This window comes from Bemisia tabaci, chromosome 5 (assembly GCF_918797505.1).
Source record: "Bemisia tabaci chromosome 5, PGI_BMITA_v3".
In the NCBI taxonomy this organism is placed as follows: Eukaryota; Metazoa; Arthropoda; class Insecta; order Hemiptera; family Aleyrodidae; genus Bemisia; species Bemisia tabaci.
In genome coordinates this window covers 39783014-39799858 of record NC_092797.1, presented here as the reverse complement: position 1 = coordinate 39799858, position 16845 = coordinate 39783014, and the positions used below count along the sequence as shown (strand labels likewise).

General features: G+C 42.2%; 1 protein-coding gene across 1 annotated transcript in view; it reads left to right on the top strand.

Moving 5' to 3' along the window:
- Positions 1-4532: 4532 nt before the first annotated feature.
- LOC109040821 (uncharacterized) overlaps positions 4533-16845 on the top strand; it is a 33912-nt gene continuing 21599 nt past the window's right edge. Inside the window, exon 1 of the mRNA XM_072300698.1 lies at positions 4533-4984. The gene's annotated coding sequence lies outside the window, so the exon portion shown is untranslated. The remainder of the gene's footprint in view (positions 4985-16845) is intronic.

Below are 16845 nucleotides of genomic sequence, written 5' to 3'. Positions count from 1 at the left end.
TACTGGGGGGGGGGGGGGGGGGGGGGGCGCGCAATTCGTGAGAGCGGCAAAATATTGACGATTAATTCAAAAAGGGGCGGCAATTAAGTAAACCCAGCCAAGATCCGAAATTCGAATAGTTGCGCGCTTGATTTCCGCATTTAACGATAATGCCTACATTCATGAACGTCAGTACTTTGAGACAGGTGAAAAGCTAAGATTTTCCTTCATTTTTGCGTGATACCACATCACATGCCTACTCCTGAGTTCGGATAGTTGCGCGCTTGATTTCCGCAATTAACGATGCGAGCATTTTGCATGCGAAGATTTTCCTTCATTTTCGCGTGACACCACATCGCAAACCTACGCTGGAGTCAGTGGAAATGTAACCTGCTATCATAAGAGGAAATTATTTATCATGTTTTTTTAGTGTATTTTCAGAAGGAAATACCTACACTATTACATTCTCCCATGGCGTCGGACCCAGACCTGAGACCTTGTTTGTCCTTTAATTTTTAACGAGAGAGTATGCTGCAGGAAGGAGAGAAAAAAGGACAGAGGGGTCAAAAGTTTTGTGGTCATTGAACTGTCGGTTCTGACGTTACTTATAGACTACCTTTCTTGAGTTTATCTTACTTAAAGTGAAGCTTTTTTCGGATTAAAAAAGGAGAAAACGATGATTTTCCCGAAAATTTGGGAGATACTGTACCTCAGGGCGTTTCTGGAATAAACTAAATGGATATAATTGTCCTTTGATCTATAAAACACGCGTGCTCTTGCGATCTGGCTCTTTAACACCCTCAGCTGGAACGCCATAGATCGGTCTCAACCCCATTTTTTTTTGTATTTTACAAGAGATCTAAATTGAATTGGTTTCCGGCAAAGAGCGGGGCGGAAGTCAAAAATTTTCAAATTCCTTTTTTCTGCATTAATAATGATCCTCTGATCCTTCTTTATATAATGGAAAAAAGAGCAATGCCTCAGAAAGTTTTCTTTATCTGAGGAATACCCATACACTCTATACTAAAAAAAAAAAAAAAAAAAAAAAAAAAAAAAAAAAAAAAAAAAAAACTGAAAAGGATACAGACATTTTCGAAATGTATAAGTTTGAACCTACTGTTTCCACTTAAAAATTTCTTAGTTTTCTTTCATTTTCTCGAAAAAGGGTGTAACTTCTCAGTTTCAAATTAGCCTAAAACGGCACAAGAGGTTTCCCCGTGGAAAAAATTATTTTCAGGGCTTTCAAACGGACACATTTTTTGAACACTTAGGAAAATTTTCAGACATTCTTCTCGACAAGAAAAGCAGTTTATTGCTTCTCCTAGGAAATTTAACTTTGTGGACTAAAGCTGTTCTACCAAAAATCGATTCCATTGACTATTTGACGGACCCAAGAAGCAGTGATTACGATAAGTTGCGATTTGATCAGAGAGTTTATCACGATTTTATCGATGTCGATTTACGGCAATATTATCGGATGAAAAATTGCGATTTCATCGCATTTTGCGATAAAATTGTGATTTTATCGGCGTCGATTAATCGCAAAACTATCGAACAAAAAATCGTGATAAATCGAGAAAAGATTTCGATTTTATCGAACGTTATTCTATATAGAGAGAAAATTGCGACCAGATTGAGGATAATCGCTCAGATGTTGATGAATGATTTTATCGCCAAAGAATCGTAAAAAAATCGCAACTTTATTTCAAAATATCACGAAATCTCTGTTGAAAAATGCTACTAGGGGAAAGGCTTTCCCGCGGAAAAATTTATTTTCATAGCTTTGAACAGACCCATTTTTGAAGACTTAGGAAACTTTTAGGACGTTCTGCTCCATAAGAAAATCAGTTTTTTTCTTCTCCAAGGAAATTTAACTTTGTGGACTCTTTTACTATAAATCGCTTCTATTCCTCGTCTCGCGAACGAAGGGTCGTAACTCCATACCAAGGGTGCCAAATTGACTCAAAAAAAGGATTTTTTTAAGCAAAAACGTACCGGTGCAATTTTTATCCAAAATACCTATCTCTGATTTTTGCATGAGGCCGGCAGAAACATTAGTAAAATTTCCAGTTAGAGATGCCCAAAATTAACCTGAACTGTGTTCGAAACTCACAGCCGCCAACGCGCCAAATGCGTCTAAGAAATCGGTCATGGCGCCTAAAAAATGAAGGCTCTGCGCCAACGTGGCCCCTATAAATTACCCCTCCTCCCTCCTCCCGGAAAAAAACCCCTAATTTTTCTGTTTGGTGATTTTCCGAAATTTCTCCCAAGTCACAGCTACTTGTTTTATAACTAAAACATCTTGCGTCTAACTTTTCATTTACGCAAAAAGTCAATTTATTTGACCCCTAAAATGTCTTCAATGGCCCCTAAAAATCGAGCTTGATGAGCCACACAGCTCCTGAAACTCGAAGATGAGTTTCGGACACTGCTCCTGAATAATATGCAATTTGCGAGGGGAGATTTGGCAACAATGAAATGCAGTTACGTTCTTTCGTGAGGGCAAACGACGTACCCTGGTAAAAATTGGCAGTAGAATCTGTGTTCCAAAATACCATAGACCTACAGCCGGCTGTACGATTTCCAATAGCTTCTATAACCGGCTACACAATTTCTTATAGCCTTTTATAGCCGATGGCGACTAAGCAACAGCCAGGCGATAAAGTGTATGCTAAACGTTACTAATTACGGATGCTAGGACTTAGTGAGTTTTTGGAATCCTGCTCTCTTTTTGGGCCGTAGTATCTTGATTTATTTTGCGAGGAAAGCTCCGTACTTTTGATGGGTGCCTGCCATTACTAATATATTAGAGCGCCTTCAGTTTCGGATGATACTGTGCAATACCTCTGGTGTGAAATAGTTGCTTCAAGCGCCGTGGCAGGCGGGCAGCCAGCGCCCATTGGCGCCTACAAACCTAACAGGGATACTTCACGCGTTGCGCAATGCGTGAGGTATCCCTGTTAGGTTTGTAGGCGCCAGTGCGTCGCCGCTCCGCTTTGTGTTAGGCTCTAATTTTTCATCTGGCGGAGTCAGCCACCAGCTGGCGGAGTTTATTCAACTCATGATTTTGAAATGTTTGCACATCCTGTATGGATTATTCTCATTTTAATTGATGAAAAAAAATATGTATTAAAGGAAAATATAATGTGTGTTTTGTAAATATTAAGGTGGATCCGTATCAAACTTAATGATTTCCAAAGCACACGGATTTCTACACAATTTCCTATAGCCTTTTATAATCGATGGCGAAAAAGCAACAGCCAGGCGATAAAGTGTAAAGCCCGGCGACAGTAACTATAGCCCGGCTGCATAGTTTTTTATCGCTTCGTATAGCCCGGCCGTATGATTTTCTCCGCATTCTACAGCCAACTATATGATTTTCTGTAGCCTTCTTTAGCCGGCTATAAGAATTCTTATGGTATTTTGAAACGCAGCTCTTATCGCCAATTTTTACCAGGGGAAATACGTGTTCGAAGTTTGGAAATTAGGTACATGGATCCTTATGGCAGAGAGAAAGTTCATACTGACTTTTTGAAGCTTAAAATTTTGAATTCGGGGGCGAATTTTCACAGAATATGCATTAAGACTAGTTTTACTGGAAATCATCAATTTCTCAATTTTTCAAAAACCGCACTTATGCGCCTTATCCTCCAAGCCCCTCATTTCAGTTTGAAAACTGCTTTTAATTTTATTTTTTATCTAAATTTGTCGTGCCGACCTGTTCTTAACATTTGGCTGATTCCTGAACGTGAGACTGTTACCTGCTCTTATTCACCATTAAGTTGCGCACTACCAAGTTTTAATTTTGTTTTTATTCATTTACTTTTTGTGTGCGAATTCCTCTTTTATTATATTTTTACGGTTTATTTTTTTGGTGCGTGAGTTCCCTCTAATGTGTATGATAGCACCGACCGCGCTATAGTTCTAAATGCATACTACAACTCGTATCCTGCCATTATAGAGCAGTATCTACTATGACAGCTTTTATCGCCAATTTTTACCAGGGGTACCTATTGGCTATTTGACTGAAAGTCCCCGATCCGAAGTTATATAGTCGGCGAGAGTTAGAGTACCTATATTAAGAGAGTATAGCCACTGGGTCCCATGGAGAGGCTTAGGACCCAAAAATGGCGGTGCTTTGTTTTGGTTTTTTATGATGGGAGGGGGGTCATTGCCAACTTTTGACGGTTATCACCAACCGCACTTGCTGCCAACCTTACTACATCTAGGATCATTTTTCTCAAAAATTGCACACGATTAGCCTTAAAAATATGTAAAAAAGTCGCAATAGTGCATTTGGGTAAAGTTCTCGTTACGATAAGCAAAGACAACTACATTTTGAATCATTTTGCATTACATTAACTTTATGGCGTCCGCCATTTTTGGGTCCTAAGGGCTCCATTCAGCCTAAGATGGCTGAGCCAATCAGAGGTGATAACTCCAGTGGCCATACTCTCTCAATATAGGTACTCTAGCGAGAGTTGGCAGCATTACGCGATTAAAAACCTCCGAGCACTCGCTGTGACGTTTCCACACGATCAACCCGAACTTGGGCCGGCGAGCCGGGCCGCCCCGCAGTTTGATCAAGCCTTCCGTCCCGTCACGGTCTCAGGTGCCAACTAGTGTTGCGCTCGCCTCGCGTCTGTACGTCTGAAGAGTGTCATGTGCGCGCCACTTTCCGCTCTTTCCAACGCAATATCATTTTGAACAAGACTCGAGAACAATTTCGGCACGTCGGCTGATCGATTTGGCGTTTTTTGATGCCCTCATTAATAAAAAAAATAGACTTACAAAAATAGGAAAGAAAATTAAGCGGACACTATTATTAACTAACACTAAGAATTATTCTTCCCTTGTGAACAATTTCTCTTCTTGTAAACTTGTTGGCATCCGCGGTTTTCCGCTCCAACACTTAATTGTTGTGTCGTGAAATAGTGTTTATAGTTGCACTTTGGAGTACTTGACGGATTTTCTTACGATTCGGGATCGGCTTTCCAAGAACTTAGTAAGTTTTTATTTACAACTAATTTTCAAACTTTTCGTCACGCGCTCAGTACGAGTGAGTGCGCTTGATGACACAGAAAACCATTCTTAAATTTGAGGATTGTACATTTGGATAAGACCTTTGAGTACATTCAACTTATGTTAGAGGGGTTATTTAGCACCGTTCGCCATAAGAACTTTAAATATAACGAGTTGGCAGAAATGTCAACAGCTCGAAATCGGAAAACAGTTCATTCTGTAAATAAAAAACAAAAAAGAAATTCTAGTTTGACGATTACCTATGGAGATATTCAAAAGTTAGGCCTCCTTCCCATTGGGTAGATTTTTTTTTTTTTTTTTTGGGGGGGGGGGCTGAAATTTTAGACACAAAACTTTGAGGTGGGTCTCGCTCTATCCAATTCCAAAGATATTCACTCGGAATTGCAAGGAATTAAATTTAAGTATTGGGGTATTGCTCACGAGAGAAGGAAAATGGAAGGAAATTCAGTATGGACATAATCGTCATGGGCACTGACGATAACTAACTTGGAGTCGATAAAAAATTAATGATTACATGAATAGTAAATGCAGAGCATCAAGTAGAATGCATGAATTTGAACATAAATCCCAAAACTTATATGATTGTACGGAGAAAGTACTTGTGCAACCCCCTTCTCCGCGGTAAAATGACATTTCTGCGGTGACTTAAACGCTCGGGTAGCACTATTCCCAAGACGAATAGTTGGATTGATAATGGCGAAATGTGTCACTATCTAAAAGAATGAAGTTAGTGGCGATTCTTGAAACTTGGCAACACTATTTTATTTAAATGTACGGAAAAGAATCGATTTTTGGTGGAGCAGCTTTCCTTACACGGAAAAAAAATTAAATTGCTGATTCAACAATTCAATTGCTAAAAACAGTGAGTGCAATGTTTCAATGTAGATTTTACAAAAAAAAAAAAATGCTACTTTAACCACCCCCGTGGTTAAATTAGTTTACAATGTGGTTAAAGTAGCATTTTTTTGTTGTAAAATCTGCGTTGAAACATTGCACTCACTGTTTTTAGCGATTGAATTGTTGAATCAGCAATTTTTTTTCCGTGCACCTAAAATCGACACTTTTACTGCATTTAAATGCGGAGGAAAAACAGCGTTGTCAATTTGCAAAATCGCCTCTGAGTTAAGTCTCCTCGTTGATTGAAGCTCATCCTATTAATGAAAGTTCCTTAGGCAAGCTCTTTTCTCATGAGCCACACTTTCATCATCATCTAAAGCTTCGATGAAACAATGAACACCGCGTGGTGAGTTGAAGCGCAGCGCGCGGCACAACGTGGTGTGTTCTCAGAAGCTCTATCAACAGGTGGTCTACTATGTTTGATTGGGCGAACTATTCGAGTGCTTCAGCCTCAGGGCACTGCTGTGGAAGAGAAGTCATCCACACGGTTATGCGTGACCCCTTATATGAACAATACAGATACAGTAAGATACAGTGTGGGGCACATACTAGAGAATCTGGGAGGAGTCTTAATTTTTGAACACAAATAGAGGATATAGGTCCCGATTTGGACCAATGTTTGCAAACAGGCGGAGTTATGAAGATTTTGAGGAAGGGGGGCACGGATACAGACACCCTCTGGAAGGGTGTTTGGGGATACATTAACAGCTTCCTAGAGAACTCTTGATGATTGACATGTCTCCGAAGCAATTCTGAGCTGTTTTTTTTTTTTTTTTTTTTTTTTTTTGAAAGAATTTGATGATGATTTAACATTAATGTCATGCACTTCCTTAGTGAAAATCCTTGCTTTCCCTCTGAGGGAGGCTACGTAAATGCTTGCAAAGTCTAGGGACTTCCCGGCCCACTATTTTTTACCCTGGTAAAAATAGGCAGCAGATGGTGTGTTCCAAAATACTATAGACCTAAAGCCGGCTGTGAGATTTCCAATAGCTTCTGTAGCCGGCTGTACAATTTCTTACAGCCTTTTATAGCCGATGGCGATTAAGCAACAGCCAGACGATAAAGTTTATGCTAAACGTTACTAAATACGGATACTAGGACTTAGTTAGTTTTTGGACTACCGCTCTCTTTTTGTGCCGTAGTATCTTGATATATTTTGCGAGGAAAGCTTCGTACTTTTGAAGGATGCCTATCATTCTTAATATGTTGGAGCGCCTTCAATTTCTTATGATACTGTACAATACCTCTGGTGTGAAATAGTTGCTTCAGACACCGTGACCGTGGCACGCTGCGGCGCGGCGGGCGGGCAGAGAGCGCGAAACGCGCACTGGCGCCTACAAACCCAACAGGGATACTTCACGCATTGCGCAATGCGTGAAGTATCCCTGTTAGGTTTGTAGGCGTCAGTGCGTCGCCGCGCAATGCGTGAAGTATCCCTGTTAGGTTTGTAGGCGCCAATGCGTCGCCGCTTCGCTTTGTGTTAGGCTCTAATATTTAATCTCGCGGAGTCAGCGTTTTTTAACTCATGATTTTGAAATGTTTGCACACTCTGTATGGACCATCTCACTTTAATTGATGAAAAAAAATATGTTTTAAAGGAAAATATAATGTGTGTTTTGTAAATATTAAGGTAGTTCCGTATCAAACTTAATGATTTCCAAAGCACACGAATTTCTACACAATTTCTTATAGCCTTTTATAGCCAATGGCAATAAAGTGTAAAGCCCGGCGATAGGAACTATAGCCCGACTGTGTACTTTTTTATAGCTTCGTATAGCCCGGCTATATGATTTGCTCCGCTTTCTACAGCCAGCTATAAGATTTTCAATAGCCTTCTTTAGTCGGCTATAAGAACTCCTATGGTATTTTGAAACGCAGCTCGTATCGCCAATTTTTACCAGGGTATTGGGAGCTGATTTTTGAGGGGGTTTCATTTTAGGGACCTTCGAATCCTCTTCTAGGAATGAAGCAGAGGCAAGGACGCCTGGATGGCGAGGGACCAGTTTTCGCTGCTGAATACGAATCTCTGATACTCTTCAGAACATTCTATTAAAATTTCAAGGCGTAGGTACATTGCAATATAATCTATGTTTTAAGCGTTTGAAAAAATCGTGTTTAAAGTTTGCTGCTGCAGTGGGTCATGCATGCAAACTTCACTCCTGTGTGCTTCCCTAGAATTCGTGATTTATTTTGGTCTCTAAATTAAAAATGTTTTCCAAAGGTCGATTTTTGGAATTTTTGCCACCTTTCTTAGCCCCCCCCCCCCCTTCCCCACCCATAGATAATCTCGTTGTTCCGCCAATGCACCCCCGACATCCCTCTCATATGGGAGCCCTCGGTTTGGAAACGAAACGCGTTTCCCCGAGAGAGAAAGGTTGTGCGGTTCACGCAGAGGGCGTTTTGGGAGCATCAACTCTCGGTATGCAGGTTAGCGCATCGTGTCATGTTCCACAGCCTGGCGCGTAGCGGTACGCGACGCGTCCGGCGATCGTTATGCGGCGTGAACGCATCTCGGTCCAAACCATGCCCACATCCAGGGCAACGCCGCGCCGCGCCGCGTCGACGCGCCACGCCAAGTCGCGCTGCGGCACAGTGCGTACGCGGCTCACTATCATCGCATGCACCTGATACCGCACCTCACCGTGCATTGCCGCTCATAGCTCAAGCCACGGTTCCACACACAGCGCGCGACGAGTAATCATCGCAGAAATTTCGAGGTGAATCTACAGCGGAAGTAAGGAAACCTCGAGAAATCGCATCAAACTTGTATCCTATACTGCCGAGCTAAGGAAGAACGCCGTATGACCATTCAAGAGTTGCCAAATTCCCTTGATATAACATGTATTTTGACGACATTCATGCACATTTTTCTTCGAAATTTTCAGATGTTTTAGATTAAATTGCGTACAAAATTGCCCTAAAATTTTGGAAAAATATATTCGCAATTTTTCCAGTAAATTCGGTTTTTATCGAAGGAAACTTGGCAACGTATGAAGGCTTATATGGCGTTCTTCCTCAGCACGGCAGTATAAAGCTATAATGTCTGTGACAACGGCTAGGTTTCAGATGAAAGTACACCGAAAGTAAACAAATATCGAGATATGATTCACATTTAGCCAAATAATTGGTTTCGCTTTAAATTTTTGCCAAAAAACCAGAATCGCATTCGCCGTGGCATGGAAATAGCCTTGTTAATAAGAATACCTTCATGGGAAAAGGATGGACACCTATGAAATCCTATGACAGGCGACAGGCGACAGGCAAAGAAATCATCGCACCTGGCTAGTTGCGCGGGTAACTTCGCGTCGTAGTCTGCTTGTAGAACCGTAGCCGCATGAGCTAGCGACCCGCAGGCCGCTCTATTGTCTGTCATCTGTTGTTACTCTGAGCTTGCGTCGCGCTGCTGGCGGATATTTCATTGTAGCTCTGGCGTAAGGGCGTACATACCTCCATTTCCACGTGAGCACTTAAAAGCACGAATTTATACGGACCATAGGGCTGGACGCAAAGAGCAGTTACGCCCTTTACGTCAGAGGAGCGACGATTGAGAGCGGATGGTTGGGCTGGGCTGGGCGAGGAAGAGGAACGAGGTGAGGTGGTCGCTTGTTTAAAAATCTAAAAAAAGTTGATGGAACGACTGTGTCATGCCCTATACTAATTTGAGTGTGCAGGAGGGAACTCAATGATGCAGGCAATGAAAATATGACAATTAATTTTGAGCGGTTTTTTAAAGGCTACACTGGAAAAAAAACACATTGGCTCCAGAGTCCAGACTCATGAAAACATTGACAAGAAAAAGGGCTCTTGATTCAATCAGATTTAAGCTTAAATCAAAAGGAAATCCGCTCAAATTATGAGGCTTGGTTCTTGATTTAAGCCTGAATCTGATCGAATCAATAGTATTTTTTCTTGTCGATGTTTTTAAGAGTCTGGACTCTAGATCCAATGTGTGTTTTTTTCCAGTGTGGCCGTTTTGAAAACAATTACCCAAGTAGCATTTCTCAACGGAAAAATCTCTATATATTGCGATTTTATCGGCGATAAAATCGCTAGGATCATCAACATCTGAGCGATTATCCTCGATCTTATCGCGATAAAATTGCGCTTTTATCGCCGGACAATATATCGCGATAAATGGCGATATAATCTTAATTTTATCGACGAAAATTGATCGCGATTTTATCGAACCAAAAATTGCGATGTGTGGCAATTTAATCCTCATTATACCGAAATTTTTAATGCAGTATAATACCGTGTGGGGAACGAATCCCGCCTCTATGGTCCCTACGTATCAAAAATACCCTCAGTCTTGTCGCGATGCCGCAATGCGTAGCGTAGACTGGGGTATTTCTGATAGGGACGGAGAAAAGGACTTTTTGGCTGCGAGAGGTGATGAAAGGAAAAACAAAGATTTTCCTTCTGACGAATTGGACAGGTCACCCTTGAGAGGAGAGAAAAACGGGGCGAAAGCGCAGGCGATGCTACAGCTCCCTTCGGCGCGAATTTCCAAAACACTCTCTGTCCGAACTCTCTCACCCCCGCGATGCGGCGTCCGCCGATCGCGAATCCTCGCTAGTATGCGCGAACTAGCCACGGGTGACCACACGGGCAGCGGCCCATGACGGCAAATTTAGGGGGCGGCAAATATTTCCATTCTTTTAAAATGTTGGTGAGAAAAAATCGGATTCAGAAAAAGGATTACTAACGAAAAAAGGCGACAAAATCTCTCATTTCCTAAGAGTATAGTAATTTCTAATTTTGTTGTCTCTCGGTGATACAAGAGACAGCACCATGAATTAGTCGAGTCAAGAGAGAAATCAAACACGCAAGTTGGCCTGGAACGGCGCGGTGCAGAGAGCAATGTATACGAGGACTTGAGATGAAAAGGAGAGGCCGTTGGCGCGGCGGTGAGCATGAAACGCATTTCAGCGCCTACAAGACTGCATGAATACTCCACGCATTGCGTCAAACACGGTGCGGTCAGCAGCCGTCGCGTCGGCGTGAAACGCATAGCGCCTACAAGGCTGCATGAATACTTCGCGCATTGCGCCAAACACAGTGCAGTCAGCGGTGGCGGAAGTTAAAAATATTAAACCACATTCATGTTTATCTTTCATAATTGTTTCGTTCATTTCTTATGAATGGGAGGCCTTGTCCACACAGAGATAGGTTTACGGAACTTGACTTTCGCGCAAAGTTTCGTGAACTTTTGCTAGTAGTGTTGACAGGGCTTTCGCAAAAAATGAGTCCAACACGAACGCGTCTTATGAACCCTTCCCCCTCCGGGACGTTCACTTGATGGTTTTTATTGCTGTTTCGAAACGAATGAGAAGAAGGCGGCAAAATACAGGCGGCCCATGGGCGGCAGGTAGGTAAATCCGGGCCCGCCAGTGGACATTTTAAGAATAATCTCATCTCAATCTCTTTTCCGCGCGCAATTTAGGTAGTCTCGCCTTCAATGACCTAGAGGGGCAATGTCAGCGGCTTGGGAGCAGTAGTAGTTGCTTGTAGCATCACGCTCATTCCTGTTGAAAACACGAGTAGGGACTTAAGTTCCTGTCCTCCAGTGTTGCGCGCTCGATCCAGTTTGCCTTCAATAACGTAGGTAGGCAATTTCAGCGGCGTAAGAGCAGATGTGTTTTGGCGGACTGGTGTTAGCTATGCTAAATATTGTGTAGTATCTTAGTGCACATGGGTTGTACAGAACGACACCTCTATCGAGATGTTCGCCTGTGTCGTAGTATCGTTTTTGAAGCGGGAAGCTAAAAAAAAACCGGACATTTCTTCCGCAGATTGTGAAGTTAGGAGTCACTGGAAAAAAAAAAAAGAAAAAAAAAAAAAAAAAAAAAAAAAAAAAAAAAAAAAAAAACACATTGGATCTAGAGTCCAGACTCTTGAAAACATTGACAAGAAAAAGGACTCATGATTCAAGCAGATTTAAGCTTAAATCAAAAGGAAATCCGCTCAAATTAAGGGGCTGGGTTCTTGATTTAAGCTTAAATCTGATTGAATCAAGAGTATTTTTTCTTGTCGATGTTTTTAAGAGTCTGGACTCTAGATCCAATGTGTTTTTTTTTCCAGTGGTGCATTTCAAACTTTGCCAATGCGCTCACCGTGATATTTGAGACATTTACTGATAGAAAAAACTCTTATTTTTGCTCTAGCAAAAGTTTGCAACATGCCCATTTCGAAAAATTTCTGGGGGGAGCCCCCAGGCCCCCTTTCGAGGTGCCTGGGTCCGCCTGTGTATAATATAACCTGGTAAGCACTCCTGCTTCGTGTTGGATGGTGGTCTGAAAGCTGAGCACTATGAACAATCCGCTGGAATGTTCATTATTGCTTCCTGCGCGACAATAGCGCCTCACCCTCTTTGCATGAAGTTGGATCCGATGATCGGTAGCCCAGTGACACTGAATCGAGGGCGCGGAAGACGAGCCGGAAACCGGTTGATCCGAGGGCCGAGGGCGCGGACGCGTCTCTTGAAGACGGGGCCCGGGGACTCGGGACTCGGGGAGCCCGTGCCCGGGGCCCGGGGGACAGACCCGAGCGGGGATCCGCGCCGCGCTTCCCTCGTGCTTCGCCGCGCCGCCGGTCGGTGTGCACTCAGCCGTATTTCCTACGTCCTACCCGTAAGCATGAGAAACCATACATTCTTACCTATCCAACGTACAGATTTGCCGGATCGCCCCCGTAAACCCTCGACTCGAGGCTTCCTGTAATCGCGTGGAATTATGCATAGGGGTGCATGGGAATTTTTGAGGAAACACGCATGCATTTGTACACTGGCTTGGGGCTTACACTGGAAAAAAAAAAAACACATTGGATCCAGAGTCCAGACTCTTAAAAACATCGACTAGAAAAAATACTCTTGATTCAATCGGATGTTTGCTTAAATCAAGAACCAAGCGTCTTAATTTGAGAGGATTTCCTTTTGATTTAAGCTTAAATCTGATTGAATCAAGAGTATTTTTTCTTGTCGATGTTTTCAAGAGTCTAGACTCTAGATCCAATGTGTTTTTTTTTTTTTCCAGTGTAGAGTATATGATGGATGGGGCACGCATCTAGAGTGTCTACTAAAACAGGCTGGCCAAAAATGAGTACTTTTACAGTACTTTTTCAGTGCATTCCCAAGAAATTCAGTATCTTCTTAACAGAAAAATTTAGTACTTTTTCAGTGCCTTCATTTGACGAAATTCGAAACATTTCAAAAATTAACTGAATTTCTCGCTCAAATTGCGACAAAAACGACAAAAAATGAAAAAAATTCGGGACCTTCTTGCGCGATTTTCGCACTTTTTCAGCACTTTCGGACCGCCCTTAAAAAATCAGTACTGTTTACCGGACTTGCCAGATTTTCCAGACACCCTGGCATCAGAAATGAGGGGTTTGGAGGACAAGGCTCATAAGTGAAGTTCTTGCTAAGTCGAGAAATACGCCGTTTAAAGCAGTTTAAAAATTACATGGCGCCTTATGGAGGAACAAAAGTTCAAACTCACTTTATGATGCTTGAAAATTGGATTTTCGCAGTGATTTTTTCACTGAGTATAAAGTATGACTAGTTTTAGTTGAAATTACTGAAATCTCATTTTTTTTCAAAAACTGCACTTATCCCACTTTCTTTCCAAGCCCCTCGCAGTTGATCTCGGAGAAGAAAAAGAAGAGAAAGAGGAGGAGGAAGATGAACAAGAGAAAAAGAAACTGAGAACCAAAGGGAGAAAACGGCGAAAAAGAAAAGGAACAAGAAGGAGAAAACGAGGAGGAAGAGTAAGAACATAAAGGACATGGAGAAGAGGAGGAAGGAGAGAAAAAGCGGAAGATGAAGAAGACAAGAAGAATAAGAGCAGATGGAAGAGGGAGCTGAAGAGGAAGAAGACAAAGAAAATGTAGAAGGAGAAAAGACAAAAAAAAAATAATTATTGTCCTCTTCTTTTTCCTACTTTTTCTGCTTCTACACATTCTGTTCATTTTTTCCTTCTTATCTTTCCACCTCTTCCATTCCTTGTGTTCTTCTTCGTACTCTCCTTATTCTCCCTAGTCTTTTTCATCTTCTCCCTCTTCCGCCTCTTCATCCCCTCCTCCTCTTCTTTTTCTTCTTCCCCTTCTCCCGATCTCTAATGCGTCCACATCCGAGCAGAAAGGCATGAAACGTAAGAGAGAAATGAAAGATTGGAAATTTCAGTGAAATGTTTCATGAAATTTCACGAGGCTGTGAAATATTTCACATTTTTCAGGGGCTAGAGTATGCAATCCGCACTCAAACAACAAAAATAGAAGAAAGTCACAATTTTGACATTATACGAAACATGAAAAGGAGCCGATATTTTTCAATACCTTTCATACATTTCTGAAATTTCATGAAATATTCAACGAGAAATTTCAAGCTTTCATTCCTCATGAAATTTTGCCACCCTGCATCCGAGAAATATCAGTGGTCCCCTGATTTTGTCCGGAGAAGGGTTGTAGGTAAGTTTGTGGCGAGGGAATAATGGTCACTATCTGACAGCCGCGGATTTAACACTCACTCCTGACACGAAGCCTTTGTTCCCTCAGCTCCTTGGTCTCACTCTCACCCAAGTTCCAGCACTAATTTCCTCACATAAATATTTTCAGGCTCTTCGCAATGTTTTACAATTTATTTCCTGGCCCCGGTCCGGTCTCCTCGGTGCGTGATAATTATGTGCTCTTATTCCTGCTCCGATTCCCACCCCTTCCACTGTCCGGCCGGACGGACGCTTAATACTCGGCGCGACACGATTAGACGCTACTCGGGCGTTGGTGGGTGGAGCGCGCCTCCGCGAGGGAGGGTGGGATTTCAATCTCGGGGGCAGTCAACAGTTTAGGCCCCCTAAATTTATTAGGGCCCCACGGGACTACCGCTTGTATTAGTCATTTTTTATACACGAAGGAAATGGTGTGTGCTTGAGGTAGGCCTGGCCTAGGCACTCGCATACTTTTATACAATTAACTCATGGATGCTTCATTTTCAACTCTCACCGCGTGATTACAGCCTTGATTCGTACTTGAAACGCAGGTACAGACAACTAAGTTCAAATGAAATGCCGTTTATTTTATTTTTGTTTGTTTGTTTTTTTTTTTCAAAAAAAAGTTCAACGTATTTTGAGTGAAATTTGGATGGAACATACCTATTTTGAAGTGCTTTAGGTTTCACCCTCCCTGTACCCTGGTAAAAATTGGCAGTAGAATCTGTGTTCCAAAATACCATAGACCTACAGCCGACTGTAAGATTTCCATTAGCTTCTATAGCCGGCAACACAATTTCTCATAGCCTTTATAGCCGATGGCGATTAAGCAACAGCCTGACGATAAAGTGTATGCTATCCGTTACTAATTACGGATGCTAGGACTTAGTGAGTTTTTGGACTACCGCTCTCTTTTTGGGCCGTAGTATCTTGATTTATTTTGCGAGGAAAGCTCCGTCCTTTTGAAGGATGCCTGCCATTCCTAATATGTTGGAGCGCCTTCAATTTCGTATGATACTGTGCAATACCTCTGGTGTGAAATAGTTGCTTCAAGCGCCGCGGCACGCTCCGGCGCGGCGGGCGGGCAGCCAACGCGAAAAGCGCCTCAGCGCCTACAAACCTAACAGGGATACTTCACGCATTGCGCCATGCGTGAAGTATCCCTGTTAGGTTTGTAGGCGCCAGTGCGCCGCCGCGCCGCTCCGCTTTGTGTTAGGCTCTAATATTTAATCTTGTGGTGTCAGCGTTTTTCAACTCATGACTTTGAAATGTTTGCACACTCTGTATGGATTATTCTCATTTTAATTGATGAAAACAAACATGTAGTAAAGGAAAATATAATGTGCGTTTTGTAAATATTATGGTGATTCCGTACAAACTTAAGGATTTACAAAGCACACGAATTTCTACACAATTTCTTATAGCCTTTTATAGCCGATGGCGAAAAAGCAACAGCCAAGCGATAAAGTGTAAAGCCCGGCGACAGGAACTATAGCCCGGCTGTTTAATTTTTTATCGCTTCGTGTAGCCCCGCCGTGTGATTTTTTCCACTTTCTACAGCCAGCTATATGATTTTCTATCGCCTTCTTCAGTCGGCTATAAGAACTTCCTATGGTATTTTGAAACGCAGCTCCTATCGCCAATTTTTACCAGGGAATTTATTTGCTCCCTATCTTTGCATGGAGAGTTTGTCTTGATGTAGATGTGGACTCTCAGGATAGCGTGGGATATCCCCTCCACTTTGGCCTCAAGTTGAGAGCTTTTTTTGAGCTTGAAAGTTGATTTCAGAGAAAACCAGTGGCACCATTGTGTTTCTCGCAAACTTTTACGTAAGAATCAATAGTCAAATCGCAAATTCCTCACACATGCAACATCTCCAATCCCGAAACCCAAACTCATTTCAATGAGCTTTATTACTCTCGTTACTACCATCAATACAACCATCGTTAATTCCCTTCTCCTCAAGTGTGGGACTTAACATATCAATACTGTGTGTGGTCTATCGCCCGCATTCACTCGATTCTCTGTCATTTTGCTCTACACAGTGATCAAAAATCTCCACGCATGTGTAGAGTAAACCGCCCTGATGAATTTAGGTATACTTACCTCCGATTTCTTGACGCACATATCCACTCTTTGGGGAGGGGGTGCTTTTTTGGGTGTCGGATACCTCCTCCTAAAGGAAGTTCAATTGAGCTATACTCAGATTGGTCAGTTGCGCTGGTTATAGAATCGCGTTTTAATCAAAGACGTTTTAATGCTTGATTCAGCTAGAAATAATGAGATTTGCCCTAACGGCAACTTTCATCTCCTTCATATTTGATATAAGATTTTTATTTCTTAACTTCCTTTTTTACCGGAAGTTTTAAGGTGCAGTATAATCGGAAATTGGTTGATGAAGCGCTAATTTCCAAAAATCACGCGGCGCTTCACTGCGGAAAATCCC